Source organism: Zonotrichia albicollis, chromosome 9, assembly GCF_047830755.1.
Source record: "Zonotrichia albicollis isolate bZonAlb1 chromosome 9, bZonAlb1.hap1, whole genome shotgun sequence".
NCBI classification, from domain to species: Eukaryota; Metazoa; Chordata; class Aves; order Passeriformes; family Passerellidae; genus Zonotrichia; species Zonotrichia albicollis.
The window spans coordinates 26,305,118-26,319,614 of record NC_133827.1 but is presented as its reverse complement, the minus strand read 5'-3'; the positions used below and the strand labels follow the sequence as shown (position 1 = coordinate 26,319,614).

The following is a 14,497-nucleotide window of genomic DNA, read 5'->3' as shown; positions in this document are numbered from 1 at the left end:
GTGGTTCCCTTGAAACAAATTGGTCATTGAAACTTAACCAATCTATCGTGAATTGTCTTGAAAATTTGAATTTTAAAATTTCAGTTTTATAAATTGAAAAGGTTTAATTATTTGCTACACAAATTGGAAATCCTCTGTTTTAAATAATAGCGTAATGTTATTACTCAGTTATTACTCAGTGTTATTACCTGCCTTTAAGCTTAGAAAAACAGATATTTGGCACTGGAGAGACTAATAATTTATAGTGCCCTAATACATTTTCAGAGGGGATTTCCCATTCATGTGTAGGTGTGGTTGTACCTTTCAAAGTTTGATGAAGTCAGCATTGAGAGCTGAAGTATTTTTATCTTTCTTATAATGGGGAATATATTAGAAAAACTTTGAGTGCATGTGCATGCTGTTGCTTTTTCAGGCACACACATCTCACTCAGAGCCTCAATGCAGCTGGTCTAAATATTCATTCTTTGGCTGTATTTAAGGTCAGCATTGCTGTGAGCTAAAATGAAGGAATAGCACATTGCTCAGGCTGCAAACTCCAGAATGGAGATTTTCACCAGTGTTTATATTTTATTTCTGCTGTAATTCTTAAATAGGTTGTTCAAAAAATTGAACTGAATTAGTGAAGCCCTGCTGAGCAGGTGCTGCTTGAACCCCTGGATGGCAGATGAAAGGCAAAGTACTATCTGCCTTTAGTGGTAAAAAGTTTTATCTCCTGTTTGAGAACTCTATAGACACATCCATCAAGTGATCTGACAGGGAAATAAATTGGGTTACAGCGCTGCAAGAAGTCCAGATTATGTTCCTGCTGAGCAGTAACAAATTGTGGTGAACTTTTTATAAAGTTTCTTTCTGTTTTTCACAAAATAATGCAGTATAGAGGCAGTCAGTGGTCACAAGAGACAATGGAGAAACCTCAGGACAAGTTTGCAATTCTTTAATAAGCAAAAGAAGTGAAATTATAGATGTGCTTTTCTTTTTCTATAGAACCACTTGTGTTCTCTGCTCCTTTATAATCACATTAAATCTGCCTAAGGTGAAATTTGCTTTATTTGCTGCAAAATGAAAAAAATTAAATTAGTCTCCTGACCATTTGTACTTGGGTCCCAGTTGTGATGGGTCACACTTAACTTCCACTGAACATGGTAAGAGAGGCAATTAATTCTGCTGGGACTCACTAGGGAACCCTAATTTTCCTCCAGTAATAAAATATTTTCATTCTACTCACCTCATGTGTGCATTTCAACTAGATTGAGAGTTCAGTAGGCTTTATCTTAGATTTATTTATTAAGGAGCTCTTATACACAGGTAGGATCCAAGTGCTTTTGAATGCAGCTATATTCAAATTTACAACTTCAATGTATTGCTGGCCTTTTCCTATCATTCCATCCTGGATCTGAATATCCTTCAATTTGAAGAAACTTCAGACTCTTCTCTAATGCCAGTGGGAAATGATGAATGTTTGAGAACAGGTCCAAAGTTGTTTTCCAGCTTTGTGAACTTCAGTCAGCCATTCCATTATGGTGTCGTTTTCTTCAACCAAATCTGAAGGAGAGAAAGGTTTCTGGTGTCAGGTTTCTTTACATCCTTCTGAAAATCTTTGCATTCATATGGAAAATCAACATTCTTTGTATCTTTGCACGTATCTAGGTATGCACAAACTAAACCTTTAAAATGTGTGAGATCCTGGATGTTTTAACAAACAAGAATGAATTTCTTCTGCTAATTCTTTTGTGTCACTATGACTCAAGTTGTGTTTAACTATACAGCCTGAACTATTTTTGAGTAACATCCATGCGTTCTTAGACTCAAAAGAAAGATATAAAAGGGAGAGAGATTTCCTTTCAGTTGGATGTTTCTCTTACAGTGTAAGCATTAAGAGCCATTGGTCACCTAATATCTTGTTTATATGGAAGATAAGCTGTCTTTTAAAAATAGATACAAGTGACTGCAATAGAAAAATAAAGGAGAAAGTTTATTAGACAAGGAAGGCTGCTGTTGTTTAATGAAGTGTGGCATTCTGATCTGTTTCTGAAAGCCTTGCTTCTTCTTAGTAAGCAATAGGGGTAAAATGTTTCTCTTATGGACTTCTGCTTTACACATTGCGTGCTTGCCTTGAGGGATTCGAAACCTAAATAAACCTGAACTCACAAAAGATGTAAGTATGAGAAATCTCTTCCTTTTTCTGGAATGGCTTGGGGGCTGATTGTTTATTTAACAAGCTGGTGCCCTGATTTTGCCATTGACACACTTCAACAAAAATCCCCTCACAGGCATTTAAAGTTGCAAAAGGGAAGAGAATTGAAAAGAAAGATGTGAGTCAACGCACAAAGCCACAAAGGTCTGCTGATGTAGGTGTTTTCAATATTTTCTAACTGTGTCCAAAGTTGCAGCACTAGAATAGTCTCAGAGAGAGAAATCTGTGATATTCTGATAGAATCAGACCAAATGAGATCTTCCTAAGAGTTGCTGGTTGCTTGAGTTATGTACAGGAACTCACTTGGGAAGTGGGAAATCACATCTGTGGGAAGACTCAAGTGAAATTTAACTAGTGTGCGGGCTTTGTGCCAGCTCATAAAAGGTGAATGTGTTTTATCCTTAGATGTCAAGATTGTTGAGTGGCTGAATTCGGGAATTGGCTTTTGTTCTCTTCACTGAAGCAGCTGGGAGTTGTTGCAAAAGGCAGGTCAGATGTAAGCATAGCATCCCTACAATTAGCACTTCCCAGAAGAGTGTGAAGTGCCAAACCCAATGATGAGAGCCAGGGCAAAACTTGGTGTTTAGTTAATGGATTGGATTTTGATGGTTTGTTTTGTGTGGGTTTTTTGGTAGTTGTTTTTTGTTATTTTTAAATTTTGTTTTGTTTGTTCGGGTTTTTTTTGGTTGTAGTTTGTTTGGTGTTTTTTTTGGGGTAGGAAAAATACTTTTGAGTGTTTTGAAACACTGATACAAAGCTATTTTCATAGCTGCAAGATGCCCTTCCCAACTGGATTTTTTTGGATACAAAACTTCATTCTCTTTTAGAAACTTTCTAACTAAGGTGCATTGGCTGGTCATCAGGGAAGAGGGTTTCTTCACTTGTCTAGTTTCTTTCTCTTTATTATTTCCACATTCTTCTTGCATCCAAGATGCCAGAAGAAGGGGGTATGATATGAGCTGAAGAATGGGGAAATGGGTGGAAAAACCCCTATGTATACAATTAAGAACCAAATAGGGAAGAATGAAAATAGTGGTTTTTCCACTAATTTGAATTACTGTACAGTTGGATGGAAAGGGCAAAAAAGAAGGTAAAGGTTTTCTTTCATGTCATGGACATTCTAATTTTTGTTTTGAGTTTCTTGAACTGTTTCTACAGGACTAACTATCACATTTCCCCAGATGAGATTTCCTGTGGTTGATTCGTTCCAAGTCTCAACAGGCTCTTTGGCAATCACTTCTTGAGTTCCTGTTTTTACATTGTACAAGTTGGATTCTACTATAATTATTAAAATGGAAAACAAAAATAGTCATATAAGCAAGATTTTAAATTTCTTTTCATGTGCTTGGGATGTTTATGGGTTTCAGAAGCACTGTTTCAATGTGATTTCACCTTTGTCACCTTTGCAGTGGTGACAGGGTTAGAAAACCTTCTGATCAAAAGGGAAATGAACATGATTCTGAAATGGGCAAGCAGATTATATTAGTAACTGATATATATCTCATCTTAAACTGTTCATTCAATTTTTAAGTATTTAAACAAATTATTCATGGAAATACACATTTAAAGCATAGTTTAATATGAAGAGTTATAAAAAAATTATAGACAAGTATATCTTAAGTTGCAATTAAACCCAGCATCTCAAATGCTCCTCAATGAAAAATCTTATTTGCCCTTACTTTACATATAGTGAAGAATGGACTTGAAGCGGTTCAAGAAACTTGATTAAGAACAATTTGACTTGAATTTTTTTAACAAATAGTAGTCTCTTTTTTCCATTAAAGTAGTTTTTACTGTAAAATAACATAGTTTTTATAATTTCAAATGATATCATTTTCCTTAAATAACTTTTTATGAACAGCTTTTTCTCTAGTGTTTTTCTAATTTGCTGAGGGAGCTGAGAGGGAGTCAAGAAGGAGAACAGGGCAGGCACCTATTTTAATGAAAGCTTTGCAACCAGTTCTGCTCTGTATGTTCTCTTTTCTTGAATTGAATTTTTTTCCCTCACTGAATAAAGGATTCTCCCTTATCTACATTTGTAGTTTTATTGTGTTTGACCTATTAAATACTGCATCCAGCAAATCTTTAATATTCAATACTAGGTGGCTAAAGATGAAAATGGGTCTCCTAGAGTAACTGCAAAATGGGCTTTAAATTCTAATTAAAAATCATCTTATCAACACTACATTTCACATTGTATAGTTATGGGTCTGATATTTTTTGAATTGGTTATGCCAGATTACTTTATAGTACAATGTGATTGAGAGGGAGCATGACTTTTTTGAACAATTTCTTTTGCACAGCAGGGTGGCTTAAATTAGTGTGACTGACATCCTCCTAATATGCTTACAAATCTTTGGAACAATTGATTTGAAACTTGAGCATTTTTGTTCTGAGTGGATAACAGAGGGAAAGAAGTTGGACATGCAAGCAAATTCACAGAGCTGTTTCTCTTAAATCCCAGTCCAAGATATATCTAAGCATATGTGTAAACTTAGCTTATGAATATTGCTAAAGCAAGTGGAAAATCTCAGGCCCAGAAGAAACTGTCACACCTCATAGGAACAAAAATGAAGCCAGGACTTCACCAATGAGTAAATTTACAAAATGCAGCTGCTTAAATGTTTGAGAGAAATACATAAAAGAGGTGAAGAGAAAAATATTGCCTTATTTGAAATTCTCCCAGATTAAGGATCTAGCATATGTAAAAATCCCAATTAATGTCAAAGATGCTTTCTCTGGACTGAAACCTGAAAATTTACCCTGACTGACCTCTTAAAAACTATTTTCCTTAGCCATGTTGCTGTTAATTGCCAACATTTAATATATTTTTTACTTGAGCAGGGATTCCCTCATATGGAATTCCAGTGCTGCCCCTTCCCCAGTGTCAGGCATTAATGAACTTTCTTAATGTATTTTGTGTAAAAGATCTCTAATCACCTGTCCTTTATATCTGGCCATTGGGGTGGTGCTATCATTCTAAAAGAGAATTTGGAAAACAGTAGCCAGTGTTCAAAGGATCAATCCAACAAATGAGTTGATAATTCTTGTAAAGAGCCATGTTCTTCCTGCTGCTGTGTGTGCACCTCTGCTGAGAGCCAGTTCACCTCACAGTGTGGTGAAGGATGTCTGTGGGATTAGGACTGCAGAACAAGCTGTCCAGAACTGTTAAACACATGTAAATGAGCATGTCCTGAGCTCCAGAAACTGAAACTATCTGAGAACTATACAGCAATTTATACAGTGTCTTGATTTTTAAGGAAACTGTTGAAGGTAATAGGAATAAATTTTGTGTGAAAACATCCACATGAATCCTTTAAAATACCTGTGTGACTAGTGGTGTGGTCAGACTCCAATGGAGTTCCCAAGTTTTGTATTTATCTGTCTGGGAGGTGACCATAGTGCTAATAATGCCCAGGTCCCAGGCTCAATCCCTCTATGGGCCAGTCACTTAAAAGCTGGGCTGATGATCCTTGTGGGTCCCTTCCAACTTAGAGTATTCTGTGATTCTCTGATTCTGCACTCACAGTTAATTATTGATGCAGTGTAATTTGTTCTAGACAGTTATTAGACTTCCTCAACACCATTCTTTTAAGAACTTGCATTACTCTCTGGGTGTACTTATTTTGTCTTGGAGATATCTGAGAGCTTTATTATTTAGGAACAGATAATTTCTATGAAATTACCAGGCAACTTTTCCTAGTTACTCAGAAAGTACCATTTTGTGTGGAATGTTTGAAGTAAGATGCACTATTGTGGCTGAAACATTTTCTAGTGACAGCATGAGTTTTCTCTGAAGAAGTAATACTGAGTCTTGCACCTGACACGTCAGATTAGGAATGCTTTTTGCATTGACTCTCATGATAACAATATGGCAGTGCTAAAGAAAAGTACAGTCCTTTCCCCTTAATCTACTTGTCTTGCCTTTTTCTCCTGTGACACAAATGCTGTCTAGCTGGAACTAATGTGAATTGAAGGGGAAGTTGTGTTAGCAAAGGTTTGTGAGTAGACTGAGCATGTGCCTGTCCTTTGGTACCCTCCAATCTGTTTGGGGTTGTTCGGTCAGCTGAGAGCAGAGATCTGGAGTTCAGTTGGCATTTAGCACAAATGATGTCAGCACCCACCAGGGTGCACTTACAGGGCAGAGTAAGAGCTGCTGCTGATCACATATTGATGGGTAGTTTATGCCATGCATTAAGGTAGTACATTGTTGCTGGTAGGCTTGCTAAAGATGCATTTTGCATCAGTAACCATACTGCATCTTGGTTGGAGATATTTACCGATGTTTAAGGTGGTGAGTTCCTAAAAGACCTAGAGATGGGTGCATAAATGTGACATTCTGCTCTGAGGTTCTCACCTGCTAATTCTCCATTTGTACAAAACTGGAGAAAAACTCCTCATGTAGCTGGATGGTGCTTCCTGTGCTCCTCTGAGTGCAGCCAAGCTGGGCTGGAGGGTGCAATAACTGCTATTCCACAAGGAGAGTCAGTAGTGATATCAACAACCCTATCATGTGGCACCCACTCACACTGAGGCATTAAACCAAACAGCCCAAGACCATCTCTTGCAACAAGCATGTTCACATGGCTCCAAGAAGTAGCTCAGTTGCTTTGCTTTTTTCCTTCAGTTGCTGTGCTTATGGTCTCTTTAGTTTGTCATATGCTCACAGAGCAACAGTAAGCAGAAGGAAAGGTAGGTCTGCCAAACCCCAGTTTCTAGAAATCATGGGACACAAAGGTCTGACCCAGCCCTGGACTCCAAGGAGGGTAAAGATTGCACTGCATGTGTTTGCACTGGAAGGAGTTGGAAAGCATACCCCAATGCTACCTTGGAGCCCATTGCCACTTTAAAGGTCACAACTGTGCCACCTTAAAACTGGGTCCAGAAAATCCATAAACAGCTAAAAACCTGCAGTTCCTCTGAACCTTGGGACTGTTGTGCGTTTGTGGTACCTAGGCATCCCTGGCAGGGGCTAGAGAGTGAGTGTGCATCTGTTTTCTAGGTGTTGGAAGTTTGTTTCTCTTTGGTCTGCATAGGATTGGAAGCTGTGTCTTTTCCTCCAGTACTCCTCAGTTATTGGGGATCAATCTTTTGAGATTTAAGTGGTAAAAATTCCTGGGTTTTTATGGTTACTTCAGAGAGTGGGTCTTTTGGGCTGGTTCCTATATAGAACTTATACTGCCAGGTTTGACATGTCAATCTGATCTTGAAGTCCTGCTCAGTTTTCATCTAGTCCTAGAACCATTGCTTTTCATACCACCTGCACATTATGTACTTGCATGGTGTGAGGCCTGAGGAGTGAAAAACCACTCCAATCTTTCCAGTTTTACAAAAAAATCTCTTAAAGTATGAAAAATTTGACATATAATAAAATAATGCTGAATCATGTGAGTATGTTGCAGTCTGTGAAGGATTGGAACTGGGATGCTGACAGCTCTGAAGCTTATTTTAAAAGTTGGTAACAGTTCAAATCTCATCAGCTTCTGAGATTTCATCTGTTTCTTTGGGAGGGTGGGATAAATGTCTCTGGACATGATGCCAAGATTGAATCTTTTGGAGGAAGACTTGGATGAAAACTCCTTTCTTCTTCTGACCTGATCTCTTCTCCCCCATTGTGATATAATACAAATTGAATTTCAGGGCTGGTGAGCTAAGGATTCTGCAGTGGTCGGCAGAAGTGTCTTTCCATCTGATTACCCTTGAGGTCAGAAGCATGTAATATATTCAGGGGGGTTTCTAATCGAACGAAACTCAGAATATGTGAGGGTTGTAGACAGCAGCTGGCCCCAGCAGAGACTAACAGATTTGCTGAGAACCTGCAAAGATCTTGGCAGGATGTCAACAAAGATACTGCAGGGTTGCTAGATGCCAGGAAAAAGAGATCTTTGGTTTGCAGCAAGGAAAATGGTATTTAGGGAGGATGGGGTGTAATAAATTACAATAATAGTGCTGCAAACAAGTCTCATCCAAATGTATCAGAGGCTGACTATAGCTGGAAAGCTGTGTACTCATTTTCACTGGTGAAGAAGCTGAAGTGGATGCAGGTGATTTGCTTTCTTAGAGTGGCACAATATTATTATTAGAGCCAAGCAAAGTAGTAGCTGGATTCTATTTTGGAATTGGTTTTTAAATTTAGTGAAGGATAACAGGAACAAAAGCAGTGATGGAGAAAGGAATGTAAGTGATTTAAAACAATGGGAAATAAAAGAATGGAATCTGGATGGGTAGCATAGATATTTGTGAAGAAGATCCTAAAAGATTTCTAAGGACCTTCCTGTCTTTCTGGGATGACTCTGGGTTGACTCTCTACAGCACCAGGAGTTTCTAGCTTGCAGTATCTAACTATAAATTTAAGTTTACTCTGCATTTGCTTAATGAATTGCTCTGGCAAAATATGTAGGTATTTGTCTGAAAGCTTTGGGAGCTCTAAGTATTGGCTGGCCATTTACCTGGTTGAGTGTAACAGTGCATGCCACCCCCACACCTGACCCTGAGATGCTTTCTGAGGACTTTTAGGTCAGGCTGCAGGAATTTTTTGATCCCTTGTGCTAAGGTGTTCTCCCTGCTTCTTCAGGAGAATTTTAGTGAAAAAGGTGCTCTCTAAAGAGCCTGTCCAGGATAAATATTTTACTTGAAGCAAAATCCTGACATTTAAAAAGGCAGCATCACAAGGAGAGAAAAGAAAACAGGTTCTCATCTGATTGGCACATTGCACATGGCACAGAGAATAGCAGCTCTAGTCAGGACTGCCTACATGGAAAATTTCTGCCCTACAGGACAGGTTTTTCTCAGACCTCCAGGAATTTTATTTATATTATTTCAGGGGGATTTCCTATTCATTTACTCAGTAAAGCAATCCCTGTTCCTTATCATTGTTCTTAGGACTTGATTTGGTGATTACCTCATCAGGTTAAAGTCTGTTACTGACAATCTGTCTTAACTAGATGGCTTTGTTTTCCTGGCAGGATGCCAACAGAGGGGGGGAAAAGCAGCTGTTCCTTGAGATGGGAATAATAAAAAAATGCCAACTGGTAAAATCTTCCTGACTTTTGCTGAACTGAAAAATGCCATTAACAGCTCTTGGAATTCCTTGGTTTCTTGCATCCAAGAGAAATAATGTGGCATGCAGGATACAATTGAAAAAGTAGTGCAAGTGGTACTGGACTGAAATGTGTACACTGAAAATGCCAGATGGTGGGGGCTCAGGAGAAATGCAAACTGCAGGCTATTAGTGAAATACAAGGATCACAATCAATTCTTTACCTGTATATGGGTAGATTTCAGAGTAGGAGACAATGTGGGCTGTTTTTAAAACTACTGAATGGACCAAATCCAACTTCCTACCATGCCATCAGCCTGCTCAGAAAATAGTGGCTTCAGATAGCAGTATAAAACTCATTAGTTTTGTGACAGCACTCCAGGCCTTACAGAAACTTTTGAACTACTTGTGCATTCTTCCTTTAGCACAAGTGTTAAACAGGTAATAGAGTAGAGGACATGTTTCTGGTGACAGTCTCCATGTGAGCAGTCTGATGTAGAGAAGAGAAAACCCTGAAAATCTGTGAACCCTGGGATAAACTCTTGTTTTTCAAGATCCTGTTGGAGCAGGGAGGCCATGGCAGCAGTGATCAGTGTGGCTTCAAAAGCCGTGGGGAGCTTTCGGCAGCAGCTGCTGCGTGTCACGAGTCTATAAATTGCCTTCCTGCCACAGGGGGCCTCCAGCAAGTTCATCTGGAGAGTTACTGGGGGAAATCCTCACCTTTCATCTTACCAACAGAGCAAATCTACCCAGGGCTGGGAAGGGATTTGAGCTGGTACAATCCTTGTGCCAGCCAGCATGGTATTGATGAATAAAATTGTGGGGAGATCAGTGTTCTTTTGAGGGAGAGGAGGCCCTCTCCTTTGAGTAGTATATGCACACATCCATCATATTCTTTGTTTTAAAAACTCTCAGATGAGGACACACTTCTTTCATCATGTCTCAGATAACATCCAACAATATGTCCCCCCCCCCCCCCCTTCTTTGTTCTCAAGGCAGTTATGTGCTATCCCTACTCTTCAGGGTGGATGCATGTTCCCTTTCCAGTGTTCAATTCCCTTTACAATAATCCTTATCTAACAGTTTTGGAACTGTCCTTCTCCAAAAAGATTTAATTTCCTTTAAAAATTGCACTCTCACCAATCAATAATCCAACAAGAATCTCTGGCAAAGGATGGGTTTTGGTGTGGTAGGTGTCTCAAGAGTTAGTAGCTAATATCATCTTTGTTGTAGCTCATTGTTTAATTGAAGTTCAACTCCTGAGCTGCTGAGTTCAAACTTCTTGCATTTTCTGTCTGTCCCTGAGGAATCTGCCTGTTTTCTGCCAAGCAGAGGTGTATAATCTCAAAAAAATATTATATCTTCTTCTGTATTGCTGAAGATTTTCTTTACTCATTCAACATATTAGATATGTTTGAACTCATTAAGATTAAAACCTGAATATGCTGTTTCATACCAAGAAGAGTCATTCTTTTGCATATCTGTGGTTTTAAAATACAGTTATGAATGCTGAAATGAGGAGGAAAAATCCACAATGAGATATTTTGAGAGTTTATCCTGGCCTATATCCATCCTTGATTCCTTTGGTGTGCAGGATAAAGGCTGTTTATAGCAAAATGTGAAATACAAAGAAAGCTGAAGGTTCAAAAGTGTGGACATGTGTTGAGCCTTGTGGAAGTTGGTAAAGTGGAGTAAGTGTAATTTGATTTAGAAAAGCAAAATGCAATGCTTGAGTTCTCAAAAGCGTGTTAGGCTTAGATTGTTTTGGCATAATGGATTCTGGAAATTGCATTTAAATGTAATTTAGAAAACCTATTCAATAAAGCTTTCTGACCTTGTTGACTTTTGGGCTTGGAAGGGTGAGGCATAAATAATAGTGAGGGGTGGGGGGGAAAGGGAACCAGGAGCTGTAGTAATTCTTAAACCATGCTTATTAGTATTGTGATCACGGCAATATAAGGAAGATGCTCTTACACAGTATCCAAAGGAGAGAAATGAGGATGGTGAAGGGCCTTGAGAGAAAGCTACTTGAGGAGCAGCTGAGGGCATTTGGTCTGTTCAGCCTGGAGGAGGCAGTTACATCTTCCTTGTGAGGGGAAGAGGAGGGATAAATACTGATCTCCTCTTTGTGGTGACCAGTGCTTGGCCTGAAGTTGTGTCAGGGGAAGTTTAGGCTGGATATTAAAAAAGGTTCTTCACCCAAAGGGTTTTTGGGCACTGACCAGGCTCCCCAGGGAAGTGGTCAGAGCACCAAGCTTGGCAGAGTTCAAGAAGCATTTAGCCAATACTCTCAGGTATATGGTGTGATTCTTGAGGTATCATGTGCAGTGCTGGGAGTTGAACTCAACCATTGTGGGTCCCTTCCAAGTCACCATATTCTGTGATCCTGTAATTTAGGCACCCCTGAGTTTAGCTGCTTACTGGAACACTCTCTAAAGCACTGAAAACAGCTCTCTTACTGAGTTAAAATCCCAAATACGTACATTGGTTCAAACACTCCAAGTCATAGACACCAGATATGAATAGCACAGATTTTTGTCCTGTCTCAATGTTCTACCATGTGTGGCTGTGTGGGTAATGAGAATTCTTGCAGTAGTTGGATTCCACTCTGCAAAGGCAATTCACATATCTGGGTATGGGGTTTGTTCTGCCCTGTTCTGCTTAAGGCACAGTCTGCCTCACTTGTCAGCAAACCAACCAGCAGTCAAATAACACTACTAAGGAAAAAACTCCTATGGAATTCCATCCCCTTTCAATTAATTTCATTTCAGAGTAAGGCAGAAGTTGGGCAGAGCTTAATTATAAAACTCCTGTGACATGCTGTGGCAATTTGCTCTGTGAGACTTAATTGTCTGTCTGTGCATGCATATTTTGGAGGGATAATACTGGGGAAGGGCCCTGAATCCATCAGGTAAACAGTCTGGGGTTCATACACGGGCTCTCTTAGAACTCTCTTGTGCCTCTCTGTACAATTACTTGATACATGCATCGAGTGGTTTGTGCGTACAGAAATTCAGAACACTCCTAGGAAGTGTATGTATATCATTGAGAAAGCACTGTTGAATTTTTGGCTTATGCAGGCACATTCTGTGGCCTGACAAGATTACTCCCATTGGAGTAATAACTAGAAGTTTTGCTTATTTAGGGCCTGTTCCTACTCCCTTTGAAGCCAATGGCATAATTCCCAGTAATGTTTAATGGTGCTGGGTCAAGTCTTTAAGGATGACAGAGTTTGATGTTGGAGGCCTCAGCCAGTTCTTACTGGAGTACACAGGGGTTTCCTCAGTTATTTCAGTGAGCAAAATGCCATTATTTAATGAAAATCATTATTTTAAAAACAACTTATGCAGAAAGGGTGTTAGTGTTAAACTTCAAAAATAAGAAAGTAAATTAAGAGACTTTATTCTGGCTGATACTACAGACTTTTTACAGCACTGAAACATTCAGTTCAAGTAAGTTCCCAGAAGTTGGAACAGCTGTATCCAAAAGCAATGAACTTGTTAAATGGAAAGGGACATGTTGTGTTGCTGCCACATCTCTTGTGACTTCTGAATGCATTTTACTACTCTTGTTGCGAGAACAGCCTTTCTCATGGTATCTCAGCCTTTATGCTTCTGGCCTCAGCTGCTCTGACACTGTATCATACGTGGGGAAAGGGAGATGATGAAGAGAAATGTTGCAGCTGCTTGAGAAAAATGCTGGCTCTTGATAATCAAAAAGGCCAATACCATTTCAGGTATTAAAAAAAAATCCTTCTTTCAATATGTTTTCAATACATAGACTTTGGTATTTCAGGCTTGTTAAGCTAGATCTTTAAAGGGATAAAGTAAAAATACAGCACAGTGAGGAGAAGCACAGAAAGCTGCTAGAGGGTGTTGGCATTTTCTTTCTTTGGTTCAACAAATCTTTTGACCTAGAGGGTGTGCAGGAGGGTCCATCTGTTTTCTCACAGGTCTGAAAGGAAAGCAGAGAAGGACATGGAATTTACTGTGTATTACTATTTGGATACTGCTGATCTACTGGGTCAGAAGGATGAAAAAAATGTTCCCTGTCTTGTGTTCTTCTGTTTAGATCTGCTCCCATGCAGTTGCAATGGACCTAAGTACATGCAGCAGTCTCTAGCCAGGCTGCCACAGTGCTTGGCTGGATTCTGTTGGGCCTTCTCAATGTACATGTCCTCTCCTTTGCGTGATTTAAGCTTCTTTAGGTCTGTGTATGTGCAGCACTTTTTATCACCTGGAATATTGGCTAAACTTTCACAGGAGTTGGGCCCAATGATCCAGATGTCCTTGCCCTTTCAATGGCAGCATCAACACTTCAGAATTTCCTATATTTTAAAGGCACATTGCAGAGCCCCCAGCATTTGGTGTGGCCACATTGTGTAGAGGAGGCACAAGATTCCACTTTAGATAATACACTGAGCTCTTGGAGTTAATGAACCAAGTAAATGTTTCCCTGTCTCTTTTATTACTGCCCTGAAGAGTCCTCTAGGCTTAGGACTGTAGGGTGGCTACCTTCTGGGTAATCCAGCACATTAAAAAAACACAGCAATGTGAATCCAATGTGGTTTTTAAGCCTTGTCACTGGAAATGGAGATTCTGGCTGTTAATGTTACACTAAGGACCTGTGTTTATGATTTATGATACTTTCTGCTCTTTTCCTTGTGTTTAGTCTTTCATGCAATTGCAGATTTTACAGCTGTTTGAATGATTGTCTTGTCCACTGCAGAAGATGGCCATAAATTTTAATGAGTAACTCTGCACCAGTACAACAAGACCCAGGTGAATGTCTTTTTGTACAATGCTTGCTGGAGTCCAGCTCAACAACTTTTTGGTTGTGGTGTTCACAGACAGTATGTTCACAGGGAGCTCTAGGTAATCTGAATGCTTGCCTCTGGAAAGAGGGGAATCCTGGAGAGTTGTTGAGATGATCAGTATTGCAGGGTGTTCTGTTCACACTGAGCTGTGTGTCCAACCCACCACCACCCTGCAGTGAGATGAGGGATCTTCTGGGAAATCTGCAAACCACTCCTGCAGCTCCTTATCTTATCTCTGAGGCACTGCTGTCTGTGTGTGGCTTTCAGCCTTGGGGTTTGCAGAGTTGGAAAGGCTGGTTTCTATTTCAGATTCTGCTTAGAAAATGATTAATTTCATTTTTGCATGTGTATTTGATCAAAAATATGAAAGTGTGTTAATAGTGCAAGTCCGTATATGCATAACTAGTGTGCATTAGTATTTAAGTCTGTAGCAGAATCCCCATCAAGA

General features: G+C 39.4%; 1 long non-coding RNA gene across 1 annotated transcript in view; it reads right to left on the bottom strand.

The window, feature by feature from the left end:
- Positions 1 to 855: 855 nt before the first annotated feature.
- The window catches only part of LOC113459558 (uncharacterized), a 115,244-nt gene continuing 101,602 nt past the window's right edge, over positions 856 to 14,497 (bottom strand). Inside the window, exon 4 of the long non-coding RNA XR_012581615.1 lies at positions 856 to 1,542. This is a non-coding gene — a long non-coding RNA (uncharacterized LOC113459558). The remainder of the gene's footprint in view (positions 1,543 to 14,497) is intronic.